At 33.3% G+C, this 22,075-nt stretch overlaps 1 protein-coding gene and 1 long non-coding RNA gene across 2 annotated transcripts in view; one reads left to right on the forward strand and one right to left on the reverse strand.

The window, feature by feature from the left end:
• The window catches only part of LOC109538409, a 43,091-nt gene that overhangs the window by 16,225 nt on the left and 4,791 nt on the right, over window positions 1-22,075 (reverse strand). The gene's annotated exons all lie outside the window — the stretch shown is intronic.
• On the forward strand, window positions 626-20,146 carry LOC109538412. The gene is made up of 3 exons (XR_007281977.1): window positions 626-768; window positions 19,897-19,916; window positions 20,017-20,146. It is a non-coding gene; the product is annotated as an uncharacterized LOC109538412 (long non-coding RNA).

Genomic DNA, 22,075 nt, shown 5'->3' on the forward strand with positions numbered 1-22,075 from the left:
ATCAGCATATGCTTTAGATTTATATTTATGTCTGACAATTTTTCTAAAAGTTATGTGGAAATTTGAGCTATGAACTTGTTATTGTTCTGAATCTGCCTTTCAAAACGCTCTGCTGGATTTGTATTTAAATTGAAATTACATCCTTGATTTAAAAAATGTTTTATTTTTGGACATAGATATTATAATCTGATCATGGAAAATTACCTTTATCTGCGGGGATAATTTCCATCTTTTTGAAACAGTTTTAATACTTTTAGTTCTATTAAATTTATGTTTTGTTTTCTTTTGAAAAGTGTTTTTAATTATTTTTGATCTTATACGAGATTCTTACTCTTGTTTGGAAGAGTTAGAACGTTTTTGGAGTAATTGGAAATTGAAACCTTTAGAAATATCAAGTTTTTTGACATCAGTTTATTGCTATTTAGGTAAGCAATTATAAACCGTTCTTCCTCGTATCGAACAATATTTTTTATTCGAATAAAGGACATAACACGAATAATCAGTTATAATAAATAAAAATAGCCAAAAATAAAAGCCGTCAACTTCATATTTAAAATTTGATATCAATACCACTTTTGAAATTGTAACTATAAATAACAATGAGTGTTGAAAATTCAAGTGCTGCTTTCATATTTGCTGCATATTTTGCATAAAATTTGCGATCTTAAAAAAACTCGTGTTTTGCTTGTGGCAACATCGGCGAATGCAGCAAAATAGGCCAAAACCACTTTGAGACTGAACTTGTAACAAAGTTATAATTTACAAATTGTAAGTAAACTTTAAATTATGATCAGCAGTTCTCTATAAACGATCAGGTGAGAAATTCAAAAAAACTATGTTCAAAGCCCAAAGTTTTATGTATTTAAGTGTACAGACGAAACTGCAAGATTATTTAAATAAAAATAAAAAACAAAGAATTTTGTAGATCACATATGTGACTACATTAAATTGATAATTGCTACAACAAAAAAACTGAAAATTAAAGAAAATGCATTTTGTTAAATTTAGATAACTGTGTTGCCTCATTTTCATTTAATTTAAGCCATAACTTACGCGAAAATCTAGTAGAGTAATGAAAGTCAGTCACGAATTAAAATTACACCAAAATCCTTAATTTATTTTAGTTACTTTATCGATTCGTAATAAAAGACGTGAAAAAATGTGATAAAAATGTGGTAAAAATACCCAAGAAAATTTTTTTTAAATGCAAACTGCTGTTATTTAACTCTACTCACTTATTATTAGGGAGATTATTATTTAGGGGGATTATTAAATCCAAATTTATTTAGCGGTTGCTTATGCCCTGCTCGCACAAAACAATCGATTATTAAAAAGAAAACGTCTAGGTAACTGTTCTTTTAATATTAGGGAGTTTTTGGGCCCCTTAATTGCAACAGGTTTTACGTTATTCGTTATTCTGACCATGCGCAATAGTAAAGAAATAACCGTTCACGTTATTAGAGGATAACGTGTTCGTTTATTTACGTACGAGTAGCAGTAACGTTAATAAGCATCACGTTAAAAAGCAGAACGACGGTGTTGACATATTTGACTCATTTCTAATATTATTAATAAAATAAGCGGCTATAATAGAATAAGAAATCTACTGTAAATTAGAATGAGACTTTATCATTGATTAATTTACGCCATGATTGCGTAATTACGGATTTTATGTGAACATTTTTTGGGAAAATTTCAACTCTCGCAACACTACTAACATCGCACGGACAGGTTCTAACTTCTAGCCCATAACCTAACTATTTGGTTTTGAATTTTTATTTAATATGTTCGGAATATGTTCTTTCTGAAACCTAAAATTGATAAGGCAATCTCTGAGCTCAATATTTTCTAAATTTAAAGTCGCTTTCGATTTGCAAGAATAGGTGGGCCAAAGATGTCGTGTAAAATTAGGCCTCTTATTAAATCGTGGTCCACATCTCTCTGGTCATTCGGTGCAGAAAGGCAGCTACAATGTTTTTCTCCATCTTAGCCACATTTTGTTTAATAACAATACAAATTTAAACTAGCTTTGAAACTTTTCCAAACAAAACGGGATAAGAAAACAATAAAGTGAGGTTTATTTTATTAAGAGTGTAACAAACGCGGTATCAAAAACTAAAAAACGCACTTAAAGTTATTTGCATGAATCCCTTATTTTTTAACACTGCGCATGATCACAATAACATTTAGCGTTTAAGGCCAACGTAACTTTAAGGGGCCTAAAAGCTCTCTAATCCTTTTAATATTAACTCTATCTGTAAACCTGCTTCAAAATATCCGTCAACAAAACCGAATGCTCCGTCAGATTCAGCACGAATTTAATTAAAATTGTAATCCTTCTCACTTTTATGAAAAGCCATAATTATATTATAAAGTGTGTTCGTAAAGAAACATCCTCTTTGTTGGTCAGGCTATTATTTAAGCAAAAAAAACCAGTTTTTTAATTTAACAACACAAAAACACTGATTCACTGATCCAAGAGGATGTAATTTAGGATGCGAACTATATGCAAATGTTTGAAAGAAAAACAGGTTTGTTAATTATCTAATTAAACAGTTGGTTTGGAAGTTACGTAATACGTCTTTCGGTGAATATGCGTAATTTGTTGCTTTAATTGCATTGTCAGAAGCAACTGCTCGACTGAAAATTCTTTCGGGTTTAAAATTAAACGGTCGTCATTCGGAAGGTTTGTTAACTTTTCGGATTAAAAAGCAAATGCACTGGAAGTGCTTAATATGTTTCTCTTATAATTCCATTAATTTACGCTATTGGATTTGTTGTTATTTTTAATTCTTGTTAAAAAACAGATTCAATTACACAAAAAAAATACTCAAAACGCATCCATTTCTAGTAAATTAGGTTGGTATCAAGTCAATCAAACTCTAGTTTAAACAAACCCTCCTTCCTTTCATTCTAATCCGATTAGCACTGAATGCATGGAACATGTGGCAAATTATTGCACGTTTGCAAATAAAAATTTTCATTGTTACTATTCGAAATGTGTCCTCAAAGCGCGTCTCGTATTGGAACATAATTAGAGTCATATTAGAAAGTTTGCGTAACGAAGTGTAATAACGATCCTTAAAATGTGAATCTCGCTTAGGTAACCGTAAAGGCAGGGCATTTTAATTCGAAATATATGTGAATGGTAAATGTTTAATGAAAAATTTATTAACGTTATTTCTGGTTCTCTAGACGGAAATAAATTTAGATTTACGAGATGCCATTAGCAGATAGTTGGATACGGAATCGCTTCGATTGGATGTAAAAAAATCCGTGTCAATAAATGGTTGCCTTGTAATATATTCACTAAAGAAAGTTTATACATCGTTAGGGAGTTTTTGGCCCCTTAATTGCCACATGGTTTACGTTATCCGTCATTCTGAGTATGCGCATTAGTAAAGAAATAACCACTTACGTTATTAGAGGATGACGTGTTCCTTTATTATATTGAACGTACGAGCAGCGGTAACGTTAAACAAGCATCACTTTAAAAAGCAGAACAACGGTGTTGACATATTTGATTTATTTCTAATATGATTAATAAAATACGCGGCTATAATAAAATAATAAATGTATTGTAAACTTAAATAAGACATTTTTATTGATTAATTTACGCCATTATTGCGTAATTACGGATTTAATGTGAAAATTGTTTGGGCGAATTTGAACTTTGACAACAGTACTAACATCGCACGGACAGGTTCTAACTTCTAACACATAACCTAACTATTTGATTTTTAATTTTTATTTAATATGTTCGGAATATGTTTCTTCTGAAATGTAAAATTGATAAGGCAATAAAAATAAATTATTAAAAATAGGCGTTCGGTTTGCAACAACAGGTGGGTCAAAGATGTCGTGTAAAATTAAGCGTCTTATTAAATTGTGAATCACACCTTCCTGGTTATTTCGGTGGAGAAAGGCAGTTTCAATGTTTTCTTCCATCTTAGCCACTTAAACAGCTTTCAAACTTTTCCAAACAAAACGGGACAAGAAAAGATAAAGTGAAGTTAATTTTATTCAGAGTGCAACAAACGCGGTATCAAAAACTAAAAAACGCACTTAACGTTATTTGCCTGAACACCTTATTTTTTAACACTGCGCATGATCGCTATGGCGTTTAGCGTTTAAGGCCAACGTAATTTTAAAGGGCCTAAAAACTCTCTGTTATTAAATGCATGATACGTTAACAGATTTCTAATGGCGCGTCCAGACCTAACCAGCCTAGCCTGAGCCGCGGCGAATTTCTTTGATGTTTCGTCAAAACACCGACGGACGATCCATTTTCTGTCGGTGTTTTGACCAAACTTTAAAGGAAATTACCGCGATTCAGGCTCGGTTTGTCTGGTCTGGATGCACCGTAGTAGTTTAGAAGTATTTGGATTTAACAACACAATAACCAACCATGTTTATATCTGAGAAATAAACATACTCTTGACTAATTGGTAATTGTGCTCATGTTATTTACTGCATAATATTGTTTAAATCTTTAATTGTATGTACAGGGTTTCATTCATAAGTTGACACCCGCCCTAGATCGATTATTTCAAATCAATTGTGAAAGTGACCATCACAAAAATTGTTAAATTTTACTCAATTTTTTTAAGTCTGAATTTAAAATAAACATATTAAACACGGAAGTTTCAAAATTTGGGATAAAGTCTTTTTTTAATGAAATATCCTATATATTATTAGATACACTAATAGGACTTTTTTCCTGATTTGCAAAATATATATTTTGCCTATATTTTTAGTAGCTGTTTTTTCTGTATTATGTTTTAAACATTTAAAATTGCAACAAACTAAAGTAGCCTGAAATGACACAAATACTATAGAAAGACAACATAACGGAATTAATTGCTACTATAAATGTGGAAACAAATAAATGAAAACAAATTCATTAAAATCACTGACTTTGTATATGACCTCCGCTTAATGCTAGACCTCTATAATCTATTTGAATTTTATCGATAACGTTTTCAATATATTGGTTATGATTAATAGTAATATCGTTAATTGTACCCACTATTTTAAGCCGTCCAACTAGGGTATCATACACAATATTCTTTAAATAAGCCTAGAGAAAAGGATCAAGACGCGTTAGGTCGGGGCTATTTCGAGGCCATTGGATTGAACCCGCTGGTCCAATCCACATATCAACATTTTCATTTAAAAACAGTGCAACCTGGCGAACATTATGAGGTGACGAAAGTGCATTGTCGGATTTCAAGGCTATTTCGATTTGTTGCTATTTTAATTTTTGTAAAAATGTAATATAGGAAAAACGGCTAATACAAATATAGGCAAAATATGTATTTTTGAAATCAGAAAAAAAAGTCATATTTGTATGTCTAAAAATATATAAGGTATTTCATTAAAAAAAAAAACTTTAAATGTTGACATTTCAGTGTTTTATATTTTTATTTCAAATTCTTTTTAAACTTTCGCCTTGGTCAATTTCACAATTTTTTGCAATAGACGAATGTTTGATATTAAAAAAGTTCTCTTGTACAATTTTTTGATGAAAAGTCAAAGCGGCAATGATGCTTTTTGTCATTAACGATAGTTACAGGTGGATAGCCCTTGTCAATAATAACAATAATTTGTCAAACTGGTGACTTACTTTGACTTTCCTTTCACGAATTTGCGGATATGTGATTAGTTCAGGGGAAATGTTACAGTAACATAGCAGAAGCTGAAAGAACTCACGCCAACAAASGGCGAGGAGAGTGGTTTCAGAAAGATAGTGGAAGACAATAGGTGTTCKGGTTYCAGACACAGAGGAACAAGTATTGGACATRATYGMAKWAGRGYCTTYCARGGGCACTCAGAGCACAWYKCASRRCAACTGACACTTTCCCAGGAACCAAATAAATACACGATACATTCCTACCATGTATGTAAGATCACATTAAACCAATGGAYTACTGAACCCYGGTATAAATTGAGCAGGAGTTAATTAACCGACTACGAGAAGCTGCTCGAGARRAGTGCATAATAAGGTCATTACACAGGCACTTGTTTGGAGTTACAGMCACAAATKAAMGTTTTTGCAATTTGTAAACAAATTAATAATTCSAGGTTATGAGTTTCGAAGTAGGTTCYGTCATTCAACGATTCCTGTCGAATTTAGCGTTTATTCTTGTCTATCTTATTGTCACTTTCTCTATTTATCCATGGTTACGAAGTTGTAMRTAATTACGAAGYAACATGTATTTACGTAATGTTAATTAGGCAGATTAYCTTGAAAACATTGTKRCCGTTTTTYTAATATAGTTTTTTGCAAATTTCTCAGTTTTTAATAACAATTAATTTTTTTCRCTAKTTTTTATGTACTCCTAAAACACCGTCAGRCAACGCCTCCAGAGGAATGACRCTAATTTTRAATCACACTGTATGTTTTTCKTTGAATCTGGCGCGATYGTAGGCACCTCATATWGGGTAAGAATTGGTCWCMGTGGCATTGCYSGMKTATGAACCTTCAATAAACTMTAAAATCTCGGTGATTCWGYYTCCRACTCTTTTAGCCATTTATGTMCWCTCGAGCGGGTRWCASTTTAMYTAMGKARCMGGAWYRRTCTAWYTTYARARTTACCGWYARCTTTASAAACWATAATTCRWTMRYGTTGGGACGCTGAWAAMWSRCTYTTCTGTAAAAAMTMRSGRGGWTTWWSMTCKTSTGCAYMSKRTSKWTRCTKTTACCAMKWMACKTCCTGTYTGRTTMTMGTAATAAATCTATGTSGCTTGATGGAACCTAARAAACTTAGSYTAKGTCGGGACTATGAAGACGTTTTYCGTCTCATATAAAAACCTCYTGTGCTTCATCATCTATTTCAATTTATAGACTCAACCGAGGAGTATTCGATCAGCGTTTTTAAGAATGCWGCCAATTGAATTTGTTGGGCCACTCTGTATGTATCAAACTATCTGTATTAACAGCCTCCATTACAAGCGCACACTTAATATTGTCCGAGTTCCTCCCAATAACCAAGCAACGATTGATTTGTGAATTTGTTAGACTCAAAAATCCCAAATTGAAATGCTAATTAAAAATTAAACGGATACGATGAAATTCACCATAAACGACCCTAATTATGTATGTAATTGGAGTTTGATATTTATTTGTTGCTTTACTATTATAAATTATTCATTTTATATTCCGGATCTTAAATATGCGCGTTTACTCCCATTCGTTTCGGATTAACTTCATTGGGATAAATAGTGAACGTTGAATAAATGAATTATTGCTATTCGTATTCGTGTGGGGATCAATTGCATGCGACTTTTGCTCGATTAATAATGAAATTCGTACGGAAAAAAATGGAAGGGGATTATTTGTATTGAAAAACAACACCTTAATAATCAACGTTAATTTTAAATGAAAACGTAAAACAGCTAATGATACAAAGTCATTCTGATGTTCAAAAGCAGAAATTAATCAGGACTGAAGCTTAAGAGAAAAAAACTCAAATAAAAAAAAAACACATTAGGAACACATAAAACTAGCTACTGAAAATCAACACATTCAACGGATCGAACTTACTTGTCGAATACAAATAAATAGAAAACATATTTCTAAAACAACACAAGAATTAGTGTCTTTCAGTATTCCGGTGGTCTTTTTAATAATGGTCGGTTTAGTAATTCAAAATTTCACACCTTGTACCGCTGGTAATTTTAACATTTGATAAAAAGTAGTAAATCATAAAACATTTAATATTTTTGGCTGTACCAGTTCATTGGTTTTCTTCCGTAGTTATTAAAATCAACTTAAAAATAATCTGTATACAGGGTGATTCAAAATTGGCGTCATTCCCTTGGAGGTGTTGTCTGGAGGTGTTTTGATAATACAGGAAAATAGTTAAAAAAAATAAGTTATTTCCTTAAAAACTGAAATATTGGCAAAAAATTAGATCCGAAGGATGGCAACAATGTTTTTCAAGATAATCTGCCTAATTAACAATATGTAAAAACTTGTTGCTTCGTAATAATTAAAAATTCCGGAAACCATGGAAAAATGCAGAGGGACAATAAGATTGATAAAGATAAAAGGTATTTCGCATTCGTTAAATGTGGAGCGTACTTTTTCGAAATGTCAACATTGTTATCATAACCTCAAATTGATGTGTACACTCCACAAATAAATATACATTTCAGTCTTTAACTGCAAACAAGTTAGTGCCTGTATTATGAATTCTTCTCGAGCAGCGTATCGTATTCGGTTAATTAACTTTTGCTCAATTTGTACCGGTGTTCAGTAAGCTATTGGTTTAATGTGTTCTTGTGCTGTGCGTATCTAATATGCGTGGTAGGAATGTAGCCCTTGTATAATGTAACCCGAACATCTATTGTCATCCACTATCTTCCTGGAGCCAATCTGCAGTGTGTCACAAGTCACAGTTTGGCAAATGCTTGTTATTATTGACAAAGGATGTAACCTGTAACTATCTGTTGACGACAGAAAACATCACTGCCGCTTTGACTTTCATCAAAAAATTGTACAAGAGAACTTTTTCAATATCAAAAATTTTCGTAGCTTGATGCAAACATCGTAATTTTTCTTCTCGAATGATTAGGCATTCTAATATGCTACCAATTGAGAATGGGACAATTTAAAAATAATGCTGAATGACACAGTTGAAATTCGATTTTCAACTGTTAATATCCTTTGGAAATTTTCTATAACAATTTTTCAATAATTTTTCGCATTCTGCAAGTGAGCCCCTATTACCCCTTAAAAGGAATGGCTATAGGGGATCACTTAAGGAATACGAGAAAAATACGGAAGCATTTTTTTCGCAAATTTCTAGAAGCTATTAGCGTATATAAGAGACACAGGACTCTAGAACACATTAAATCTCTGATCTTCGTAGCACCGGTAAAAATTAAGCAGGATTTAAGAATTATCCGAATACACGATAGGATAAAGAATAAATAATATAATATTAAAGGAATGCAATAAAGTTATTGGGCACAAACATTTTGGAGTTAAACGGACAGAACTATAAACATCTCCTCTGATTTAATAACTTAATCGTGTTTTAGTTGATCGAAATTGATACATAACCTTTGACAGCACTGACGGCAAACTGCACAGAACATCCCTGGACAAAGTGAGAAATTCCTGGTCTGTGGCAAGTTATCCTAACCTCAAAGTACTTCTTTCTTCCCATCTTCTTTCTACCCATGGTTACTATAATTTGTGATAATTAAAAAGCAACAGGTATTTACGTAATAATAATTAGGCAGATTCCCTTGAAAACATTGTTGCCATTCTGCTGATCTAGTTTTTTGCAAATGTCTCGGTTTCCAATACGAATTAATTTTTTTACTATTTTTCCTGTACTCCCAAAACACCCCCCGACCACACCTCCGGAAAAATGACGCCAATTTTGAATCATCCTGTATAACAAATGCCTTTACAAATACTCCAATTTAAGCCATGAAAAACCGCATTCATGCCAAACATGCAGATCAAATAATTATAAAACACACTCAGCTCTGGAACTTCGAAATTATATTCATTTGAATCGAAATTGCACGATCGCTCTAAAATAAAAGGCAAAGCTTATTACTTTATAAATTAAGCGCATTTCACTATTACATCGAAATTATACCTTATGTTGCCTGTAATACACTAATTATAAAATTCGATTATCCTGCTCATTGCTTAATAAACTTTTCCTCAAATGTGTCTTTCAAGACCGTATTATATAGATAGGTACTTAAAATCGTAAATATTTTGTAAAAACTTACTAGTCTAAGTCGTACTTTGGCCGAATAAGAGGCCGAAGCTTCCGAAATTTTCCATGCTTTACGTATAATTCAGGACTATAACTTATAACTGAGCCATGCATATTAACAGGACAAGGTCAGCGAATCAATTTCATTGAAGCAGAGAACAGAAGGACCGTTATTTAATGCCTCATTGAGTTTGCCATAAAAAGATATATGTAAATCATGCCTTGATACGGTTTAATACGTTTTATCACAATTTCCTTGTTGCGCTGAACAATAGTAATTTCGTTTTACAAGAATACGGACTTGAGGGTAATTGCATTGCCCCAATTCAATTGAAATTTAGGCAACAAGGAAATGTCTAATTTTGTTTCAGTTTCATAATTTTGCACTTAAACTGTTCGATGTCACAGTTACATCCATCCACTGATTATCGGTTACAGCTGCTAGTTAAACCTAATGGAACTGCAGGAACCTTTGAAATCCATATATTTTCCAAATATCAGGCTTTTGAATGTGAACTGAGGTGATTAATGAGGCTCTTCCAAGAATGTGTAAGATTGAAAGGTCCATTAATATGCTTCCATTAAGTAATTATTCATACTGTGCTATTTCCTAGCGTTTTCCTTCAAGACCTACTTAATTTGCATTTATTCTGTAAAAGTTTATAATTTAAGAAAATTACCAAATATCGTAATCAAGCAATAGAATATTGTGCATTTGCTTTTATTACGTCATTTAATTTTGCTAATTAATTAACCATTTACTATTACAAGGCAGTTGCAGTTCGATATTGAAACATAAATGCCACCTCATTGGCCTCAATATATGGTCAGATAAATGGACATTGAGAAGTGGCAAAAAATGTAACCGAACTACTGAATTGCAGTCTTTATGCCGTGGAAAAAATTACCTCTAATTAATATTTTATTTTTGTTGCCACACGAGGCAAAGTTATACGAACTGTTCACCTGAACAAATTGCAACAATCTGTAGGTCTTTAGTTGGGTGATTTTCTAGTGCTGACATTTTCTTCAATCAGACCGTAAAGAATCTTTATTTATGCGAAATTAATATTCCATCAATGCTGAGAAGATAATGGAAAGAAAATTTCTTATCGACCAGGTGTAGTTCATGTGCCGGAGCAAAGCAATTTCAATAAAAATCCTATTTTAATTAAAATTTAGGAACAAGAAGATGCGAAAACAAATAAAATCAATTATATTTTAAATTTGGCGCGATTGATGAAAATCCTTTGTTGCATACAAATTAAACAATTACCACAAGATCTATCTACTACTATGTATGTATTAAGGGCGCTAGGGATTTATCTATGCTCTCAGTACTCGTTTTATTTGATATTTTCGAAATACAGGGTGAATTACGACGAAATGGAAATATTTTCAGGGATAGAAAACAGTAGATACAGGGGGTTACAGTTAAAATATACAGGGTGTCTCAACAAGGATGGTAAGCAGCTGTATCTTGGAAGATATTTCCGCTTACCATCCTTACTGCGACAGCCTGCTTAATTTACGAAAGTGGCAGTCCTAAGCAGTATATGAACACAAACGGTAAATCGATATGTTGGGCAAAAAGGGTGTGGTTTGATAAGTCAGCGCCCTAGGTATCCACGAAGTCAGAGTCTACTACAGGTGTGCTTAACGGTTATTTTTCTGTAACGGGTTACAACGTTTCAGTTTCACCTYGGTAATAGGTTTCAAAATGCGGTTCCAAAAGGAACGTGTAACTTTTTAAATTTATATTTTCCGTTTACAAATGGTTACTGAAACTGCAGCAACTGGATAGAGCGAGAGCACTCGACGAAGCCGTATCGGTTGTGTGACGGACCCGAACCACTTTTTCAGGTCTATGAGACTGTTCMAAAAAAAAACCTTTGTCGGCAAACGGCTATAGATGGTGCGAARTGCGCACAACTGTTTCTGTTTTATGAGACGGTTCCAAAAAAACGGTTAAATCGGCTAACTGTAACTACGGTTTCAGGTTACATGTTTGAAACACTGTAATTTTAGCGGTTACGTTAAATACCGACCATCCCTAATGGCCACAGTTTTTTGGGATGCACACCGTGTCATTCACATCGATTACCTTGAAAAGGGTGAAACGACCACTGGCGTATACTATTCAGAGCTTTAGGACAGATTCGATGTTGAAGCTAAAACAGCCTCATTTGGCGAAAAGAAAAGTGCTCGTTCATCAGCCATGGCAAAACTCCATGAGTTAGGCTGCGAACTGCTACCCCAGCCCGTATATTCTCCAGATTTAGCTCCCTGCGACCCGAAGAAATGGCTGGACGGTCAGAGGTTTGGGCCCAATGAATAGGTTATCATTCAAAGAGACGCATATCTTGAGGACGCAGGATAAAAATTCGAAAGGCGCTGGACTAAGTGTATGGAGCTAAAACAAGATTATGTTAAGAAATAAAACTTTTTTAGGTAAAAAAATATTTAATTTAAAACTCGGCGACTTATGAAACGACCCTCGTAACTACACAAAGAACCTGAATACTATCCCGCACTGTGCGCATATGCGCTTTGCCCTTCGCAAATCCCCTGCTATCCACGATTGGTGGACCATTGTGTGTTACTCGTTCCTAAAAGGAGATAACCATCTTCTACGGCCCACACATGATTGTAAAACCCATTGATCAAAGAAGCCAATACCGAAAAAAATTGTATTTTAACTATTATATAATAAAAGTATAACCATGAAAAATCGAAGATGCTTTGCAATTATCAGGAAGTAAACACCCACGAAATCGCCTTGAATCTATTCTGCTTTTGGATTTCGTTAACTCATTCTACATGCTGTAGATTTCTGTCATTGACATTCGAAAAAATCATACGGGCATTTACGCTTTAAGCCTCATTTATTGTAAAGCGATTTTTTACTCAAGTAGGCATTGTGGAATGTAAAAGAAGTAATAATTGCAGGAAACCTTGACACAGGTACCTACAGCGAATATCGTGGAGCGCAATTGAGTATTGGCCTTTCAAGATTATGAAAGTGTATATTTTTCAGAAATCAGAAATAATGTGCTTTCGATTAATAGTTGATTGATTTTATTGGCGTTTGCCCACCATAAACTAAAAGCCTATTTGAGCTTAATATTCATATTATGTGGGTTTCCAACTCCTAACCAAAGAGCAGCAGTTTTCTGAAGAATAAATAGAAAGCGGAAGGCATGAGGTGAAGGACATCGATAGAAGCGAAGATGCAGGAAATGTATGTGCGGATAAAAGCTGATAAGCAGCAGAAGTTAAAGTCGATATAAGTGAACAAATGGCTTTAGATATTGGAAGAAACTTCTATTGAAATAAGAAACGAGGTGCCTAAAGTTGGTGGTGCAGATGTACAAGGAAGCAATTTTAATTTTGTCTGTGTCTACACTTGATGTTCCAAAAAAATCGACTCTCTTTCTATTGTAGGGGAAACAACTGAAAATTTGCCAGCAGAACAAAAAGAACGGTTTGGTTTTTACAAAAAGAAAAAACAATTAAAATCCTTCCTACTGACAAAGATAAAATGAAGTTAAAGACGGCAGTTATTCAAAATTAAACAAAAATTCAACAGAACGTTGGAAAAGCACATTTATAACAATCCTGCTTAATTTAAACATGAGAAAAGAATGATTCGACTTTCTTGGAACTTATTAGATTTTTAGTTTACAGTTTAAGCCTAATTCTCTTCTTGACGCAAAATATCATTCAAAAACGTTTTAGGAGATAGAGAACTATTACTTTGAAAATGTGTTATGAAACCGATTACAAAAAACTTCTAATAGGGATGGCCGGTATTTAACGTAACCGCTAAAATAACAGTGTTCCAAACGTGTAATCTGAAACCATAGTTACAGCTAGCCGATTGTACCGGTGTTTTTTGGAATCGGCTCATAAAACTGAAACAGTTGTGCGCACTTCGCACCAACTGCACCCGTTTGCCGACTTAAAGGTTGTTTTTGGAACGGTCTCATAAACCTGAAAAAGTGGTTTGCTCAGCACAGAACCAATACGGCATCGTCGAGAGCTCTCGCTCTATCCAGTTGCAGCAGTTTCATTTACAATTTGTCAATGGAAAATGTGTTATATGTAGTTGTGCGTTACCTTGTTGACTGTGTAACACTTTTCGTTTATAATAATTACTGTTCAGTTCCCCAGGAACCAGTGAAAATTTGTTTAGCTGCTGCGATGATATAATTCAGCATTTTTAGTCTATAAGTAGGTATTTAGTTTTCTGACATTCTGTAATAAATCTTAAAAAAAGGATTTTTCTTAAGAAACTTAACTCGGGAGTTATATGCGCATTACCAGCAAACTAAGCAGAATGTGCTCCCAGCATATGAGCTATGAGCAAACTAAGAGTCCAAGACATAAATTCCATCACAGTTGAGATGCAAAATAACTTTGTAAGCAGAATGTGCACCTACATTTAAGCAAGCTGTCCAGTTTTAAATATAAATTCAGTCAGAGATGAAATGAAAGTTATTTGAATCGTAATAAACGTTGTAAGGTCGACATAATTTTTTTAATAATTTTTTGGTGGTACCAAAATTAAGTCGAGCAAAACTACGTCCAGGTTTGCCAAACATGCATTTCTGTTTGTTGTTTTTGTGGATTATTTAATGTTATTTTAAACCAAAATTTGAGAGACTGTTTTCTAAAGCGGGTGCTATCTTAAACGTGCAAAGAACTAGAATCACTAAAAAGGATCTACAAACAATTTCATTCTTAAATTTTAATTACTTTTTAAATGAAAATGAGATTTTTAAACATTTTCGCATATAAACCGTATATTTTATTTAATCACTCTAGTTTATTATCAGTTTTTTGTTCATTAAGTAGTTATTTCTGACCCATGTTTTGTTTTTGATTATAGAATATTTTATTTTAAGTTATTTCTACTATCATCATGATTCTGCATTTTTAATAAAAAAATTAAAAACTAACATGTTCCTTCTGAAAGCGCATTTGGAAACATATTACTAAGGAGAAACTGAAGCGTTGTAACCCGTTACAGAAAAATAACCGTTTATAACACCTCTAACTTCTAATTCTATTACAGTATTTGCTTTCTCTTGCTAAGCTCTTTGAAAAAATGTCTAAATGAGCTCTTTTTAAGACATTCCAAACAATTCGCCAAATACATTTTCTTCAAAATAACTTGTTTTTCTAAGAAGTGGAACTGTACCCGTTTGTGTTTGAATCCATTTTTGTTGTGATGTTGTGCATTGTTAATAAAATGCATTGTCTTAAAGCTGCTCTAAATGTTCTTCAAATTGCACACACCAATCAAATGAAACAACTGGGAGTGTTCTTCAGGACAATACATTTCAATTCTTCAAAGATCATTCATCGGAAGATTATGTTGCAGGTGAAAGTTGCAGATGCTAAACAAAACGGATTTGTACATCTCAATGGTTAAAATTTGCGCGAAGCTGTTTGTTAACATTGTCAACGTGAGAGGAATTAATAGTATACATGGTGTTTTAAGAAGAAAGTTATAAAATTCTCAGAACATTGTTAACATGGCTTAAGTGGAAAACGTGGCATAATCCTGACTAAAACGGGCCGGTCTGTTGACCTCGTTATTTTCTTCGAAATTAAATTAATTTAATAAAAATAGCCAAATAATACGAAATTCTGACGAGGTTCGTAAACAATTAATTTCAAAGTCAAAAACATAATTAAAATCAGCTAAAGTAGCTAACAATGGTTGTGTGTGTATTCAATAGAGATGGCACATGCACGCAATGAAAAACGCTTTGAATGCTAATGCGTATATTGTTCGAAAAAAAACTATGTAATTACTGTAGGAGCCTACAACACCATATGTTGCATTGCAAATGTGCAATGTGACTGCACTGCAATGGTATTTCTTATGTGGTGTAATTTGCCGATTTAAATTGGAAAAATGAAGAAAATCAAGGTCTGATGATCAATTGATTATCTAATCACTTAGCGATCAATTGAAGCGCTTATAACGAGTGAATTCAATCTTCAAAAACATACTAAAGGAAATTTCCAGTTAGAGGCTGTTAAATTTTCTGCATTCAGATCATCCCTTCAATATATACCTGGATGCTTTGTTTATATGAGCAAAAGGTCAAAACCATTATCAAGTCTGCCACTTTGCATATTTCCTTTATATAAAAGACTGAAATCAAATGTAAATGATAATCAGTATCGATGATGAAACTAATACCGAATTCAAATAGAAATTATTTAGATAAAGTAGGCAGGTACTTTGTGTCGATTCGCATCGAATTATAAGACTATGTCAAGGAAAATGATATACCTAAAGACCAAAGTGTTCGGCTAGCATATAATACCATTAAAACAATGTCACAATTTTTATTGTTTCGTTGCCAAATGGGTGGGTCCGTAAATAAGTGACGAAATAATATGCGAATGTGCTATTGGTAAAATAAGTAATTATATAGCCACATGTAAAAAATTGAGGCAACAACAATATTCATAATAATAGAGTGCGATTCGAACAAAGTGCTTCGTATGGGAACAGCACAATTGCACGCAAATTATGGCTCAGACAGCGACAGAAAAATACAAACTATAATTTCAGATAACACTTTTAGAACAAAAAATTATTGACATACTCTTGAAATAGTTCTTGTTCAATAGAAGTAGCCCTATCATCCAAAACAGGATGATTCAAAGGGAAATCAAAATATTTTAGGAATATTACGCATCTTCTGTGCTCATTGATTTTATTTATTTTTAGCTATAGTTTACTTAAAATGTTCCCTTTTTTACAGCCTACACTCACATAGCGTTTATACCCCAGATAACGTCGATGAAGTGTTACACTTTCCATATCAACCAACCGTCTTTCTACACCCGTTTCTGAACATCCTAAATTTATCGTAAATTCCAACTATAAGCAAAAATAAAGTCTGAAGCAGAAAACAGTAGTTTACTATTAAAGATTCAATCAATATAATACAGGGTGTCCCACCGGGAACCGCCGCGATTGATATCTGCCAAACTGTAATTAGGATAAATTTGAAAATTTGACAGTGTGCCAAGGTCATTGGGGGCAAGCAGTCCAAAATATTTGCAAAACGGCCACACTTTCGGTTATACCAGAAGTAGGTATCAACTTGCTTATTTTAAATGGAACACCCTGTATATTATTACATTTTGGAATTCTACCCCAAATTCTAAATATATTTCATATACAATATCCCGTAGCCGAACCGTTCTTCATATATTTGAAATTCTATGTAAAAAWYTACAGTTGCAGCCACTCGAATAATTATTAATTTTTCCTATAAGGGAATTTGTCATACTTAATTTGAGTCGCATTTATTGTTGAAAAKGACTTACTTTAATGGAATTTCGAAAACATTTTGAAAACTATTAATACAAGGTGTTAAAAAAATAAGTTTTAAAATACGGTTGAGAAAACCGCCCAAAATCAATTTTTTCAAATGGAAGCCACCATTTTTTATTGATATTCAGTATTAAAAATAAGCGTAAGTTTGTGTAACGATGTCTATTCCAAAAGTGTTTAGTATTCGAAATATTGCCAATTCAATGTTTTCATATGACTAGTTTGCAGCATTTTCTTTTAAATCCTGTCACTGTTAGTTGCCATAACGAAAGTGGCCATTTTTAATGCAATTAAATGACAGAGGAATGCTGACAGCTGTCAGTCACCTTTTGAAAATAATTAATAATCATGCCAGGCGCTTCAATTATACAAACTAGGATTATTTAAGCTTATTTATTATTTATGAAGAATGTGATAAAGCTGTATCAAGAGCATGTGACACATTTGCCGATATCCATGTGTGCTGTGCTGTTAAACAAATTAAAGAAAATTCCAAGAATTTTGAATACGTCTTAATATCAGTGATTGACATAATAATAATTTCTAATACGTAAACGGTTCTTGATATAACTTGATCACAATCCCCATAAATAATAAATAAGTTTAAATAATCTTTGTATAATTTAAGCGCCTGGGATGATAATTAATTATTTAATGATTTAAGGTAACTGACAGCTGTCAGTATTCCTTTGGCATTTTAGTGTATTAAAAATGGCCACTTTCATCATGGCAACTAAGAGTGTACACGATTTAAAAGAAGATGCTGCAAAATAGTCATATRAAAACATTAAATTGGCATTATTTCGAAAACTAAACACTTTTAGAATAGACATCGTTACACAAACTTACGTTTATTTTTAATAGTGAATATGACAGAATTATCAAAAATGGGGGTTTCCATTTGAAAAAATTAATTTTKGGAKGTTTTCTCAACTCTRTTGTKWAACTTRTTTTTTTAACACTTTGTATGAATAGTTTTCAAAATGTTTTCGAAATTCCATTGAAGCAAGTCCTTTTCAACAATAAATTCGACTCAAATTAAGTATGATAAATTCCCTTATAGGAAAAATTAATAATTATTCGAGTGGCTGCAACTGTCATTTTTTACATAAAATTTCAAATATCTCAAAAAGGGTTAGACAGAGTACAGGATATTATGCATGAAATACCTTTAGAATTTGAAGTAGAATTCAAAAAAAATAATAATATATAGGGTGTTGCATTTAAAATAAGTAAGTTGATACGCACTTCCGGTATAACCGAAAGTGTGGCCATTTTGAAAATATTTTAGGCGGCGTGCCCCCAATAACCTCGGCACACTGYCCAATTTTCAATATTCTGGTAATTACAGTTTGCCAGATATCGATCGCGGCGGTTCCCGGTGGGACACCCTGTATAAACATCAAAATTYTGTTGATTTATATAGGCGTTGGCGTACCGAAAATACGTAATTGTCCCTATCAGATCACATATTGCTCAGATTTCCATCGACACTGAAGAAATATTTGACAACCTTCACCCAAATTGTAGGCTTATAATATGTTATTATCTTGTCTGTCTGCTGCTGTCTGCAATTTATCTATTTATTTAATATTTCCTATACAATGTAAGTTGCAAGGTATTCGCCACATATGTAGGGCATATTGGCAAGCGTGTTTTTGTATTTACTGACCACTGGTTGTACGCCTTTAGAAAATATTTGTATAGATACATTAATTTTATGGTATTTAAACGTTTCCTTGTCTCATTTTCGCTTTCTCGTTTTGCTTGGAAATTTGCTTTTGATTTAAATATAAGGTTTGGCACAACAAGTTTTTTTCCCTTTTTCTACGAATATGATTCGGTTTTTGCCATAAAATAGTATGAAGAAGTTATAATTATAAAGTTCCATCCTCAATGGACAATGTAGCTTTCCTTTCACTTGATATTCAGTTTAATTTCGCTCTAAAATTCGGCTCGATTTAGAGGACAAAAACTAGAAATGTGCCCCATTATTATATGAAAACTCTCCAAAATTCTTAAAATATCTTCCACAAAAATTGGAAAAAAATGGGTAAAAGGGAGCTTGCCTTAAGGGCGGATCCAGCTTTCAAGTCATCAATTACAATAATAAATAGAATTAAAAAAGTATTGTATTATTATATATCGTAGTAATTTGAATCAATAAAAACATCAATATTCTTCTATTGTTTTCTCACAAATCGAGTTATGCCGACGTCCTCCACTTCAATCGGTATGGTTTTGTAAACGTGGAGAAGTGCCAGTCCAGTTGAGCGCTTTTCTGATATTGAAGCTCCAAAACTTTTGCACACCACATGTCCAGCAATTTCATAAAAATTGACTTTATGACTCAGTTTCAGAAAAATTGCAGCAAAACGATGAATCGAAAGCTGGTGTGAAAAGCAAGTTTTCGCCGGAGCATTGAATGTGGAATTAACTATCGCTCTACACATGTAAAACGTATAACGTAACGACGTACAAATACGTCGTCAGTCTTTTGTTCATAGGCGACATATACAGAGTGATTTTGTGCCAATAAGGCAAGTGTGCTAGATTATCCGTTTTCTGCTAACGGAAAGATTAGGGGGTAGGAAATAGAGGATGGGGCGCCAGCTTGGAGAAAGCTGATACCAATAAATTCTAGTCTATAAATCCTTAAAATTTAGTTTAGTTTTTCGAGAAGCAACTTAATTTGGTGGCACTTTTTATTTCCGCTGTTTTTCAAATAATTAACCTTTTGACTAAGTTTCTGTATTAATAAAGAATGTTTTTCTTTCTTTCCAGGTGGCACGATGCAGTTTTCGGTAAGTTTTGCATTGCTTTGCCCCTGGTTGTTATGCAGATGTAGAATTTTTAGTCCCATATTATTGACTTGTACTTAGACTTAAGTACTTGTACTTACAGATTTATTGGACAAGGAACGACGAGGGACTTTCTGGATTCTGGATGGAGTTTTAAAATTTTTCGAATTTTTTTTCTGTACACATAATTTAAACTGAGATATTAGATGTTAATAAATGAATGAGGTTCTCTATAGAAGACTATTAATTTTTTTAAAATTGCGCAGAATCTAGACCGAAATGCATAAAGGTAGCTGGAACTTACGTATTGTTTTGTGATGGTTTAGCTTATAGAGCCCTAAAAGGCTGCAAGTAATCCTGGACCACTTAATGAGATAGTCTGTTCTTGCCAAATTACCCACTAGAAACGAATTATTTTTTTTAAACGTTTCATGTTCCTCTTCAGGCTGTAAATGGTCCATGTCAAGATTTTAAACAGACTAACAGCCGTTAAATGAGTTAAAAAAAATCGGAGTTTTAAGTAAATTTCGGACAGCATTCCATTTTGTAGATGTAGATTGCAACCAAGTACAATTGTAGTTTTTTCTTTGATAGCATTTGCAGATTTTATGAGTCAAATTTTAGATAACGGCTTTTCCGAATTATAGCGCACTTATTTTCGTATGTTTTAGATTTTTTTTCAGATAAAACTTGAAACACTTTTTTAAGTGCTTCTATTCACCAACAACAGCGTTTTCTTATTGACTAAGCTAAATAAAAGCTTCCGCTTTATGCTGACACAGCAATGGAAAAGTAAACGCAAGAAATACCTACTGTTAAATACGAATTTTGAACTTAAATCTACCGATCATTATCAACAGCGTTAAATATATAAATATTTGAACTATAGTTCGAATATTGTCACCACGCGAAGAGCATGACTCAGTGATGAAAGAAAAGCACTTTAGAGCTAACGGCCCATTCTAACACTCAAAATTATTTGATTGAATGTACATATCAAGGACCCGGACCGAAACGAAATAACTGTTTCCTTCCGGTTCCGGTTCCGTTTTTTTTTTCAGTTCATTTCGGTTCCAAAATCTATATATAACAACGAACAATTATGTACCCTCCCCAAAAAATATCTTATATCAAGAAACATTACATAACTTAATTACCTACCTTTATTGACATCTTACACAATTTGCAAACAGATTTATCTTCTATTTTAATGAAGTCAAACTGCCCGTGAGCAACATTTGTTATTTTTCGACCCAAAATTGTAGGCATCAGTAAGCGCATAGATTGTAACCCTGTAGAGTTATTTTTGTTTTGTAAATGTTGAGGATGCCAACTTTTTCATTTCCAAATTGCACAGGCGCACTGTGATGTGAAGAGGCAATTAAGCGGTAGGATATTAGGTACTCAAGTTATTTATTCAAATACTATGAAGACCACAGGCAAAAAAGGTGCTTTGCTTTTTCATATCATTGAGATCAACGGTTAATAACGGCAGTTTTCACGCTTAATATGTCTTTTCCTATAAAAAATTGTTATTTTGTGATTTATACAAGATTTTGTCATTTAGGACCAGCCGCAAAGAATAGCGTTTATATTTTCTCCCTTCGACGGCCTCGCGGCACCGACTGTTAAAACGATTCCAGGAACTAATTAAAAGAAGTGCCGACCCTTTGTCGGCACATTAATAGTACACCGCCGATCACCAGAACACAGAAACGTAATTTTATATTCATTTGCAGGAGGATAAATGATTATTTTGATTTGCTTCTAAAATGTACAGTAATTTCTTTCAAACGTTACAAGCAGAACTAAAAAAACACCGAAAAAATCGAAATAAAATATTTCGGTTCCGGTTCAGCACCTAACAGTGTGTTAATATTGTAACGGAAATGGCTTGGGGTACTCACGTTTGAAATGGGGGATCGAAATTCATGGTATTTCAGTAAATGGGAGCCCCATTTGGGCCCCATTTACTGTCAAATATAACACTGACAAGCGGGAAGTATCGCACCTGTTCTGGAGATTTCGAGAACCATCTGGGTTACCTGGAGGAAATTATATAAGCGACGACGAGAACCACACAGGAGAGTGAAGTGACAGCAGCGTCCGAGTGCAGAAGGGGTTAAACTCCGGGAGTCGGAAAAGCGAGTTCTCCGCCTGTT

Source organism: Dendroctonus ponderosae, unplaced genomic scaffold (genome assembly GCF_020466585.1).
Source record: "Dendroctonus ponderosae isolate FM_Combo_2020 unplaced genomic scaffold, Dpon_F_20191213v2 Dpon_F_20191213_7, whole genome shotgun sequence".
NCBI classification, from domain to species: Eukaryota; Metazoa; Arthropoda; class Insecta; order Coleoptera; family Curculionidae; genus Dendroctonus; species Dendroctonus ponderosae.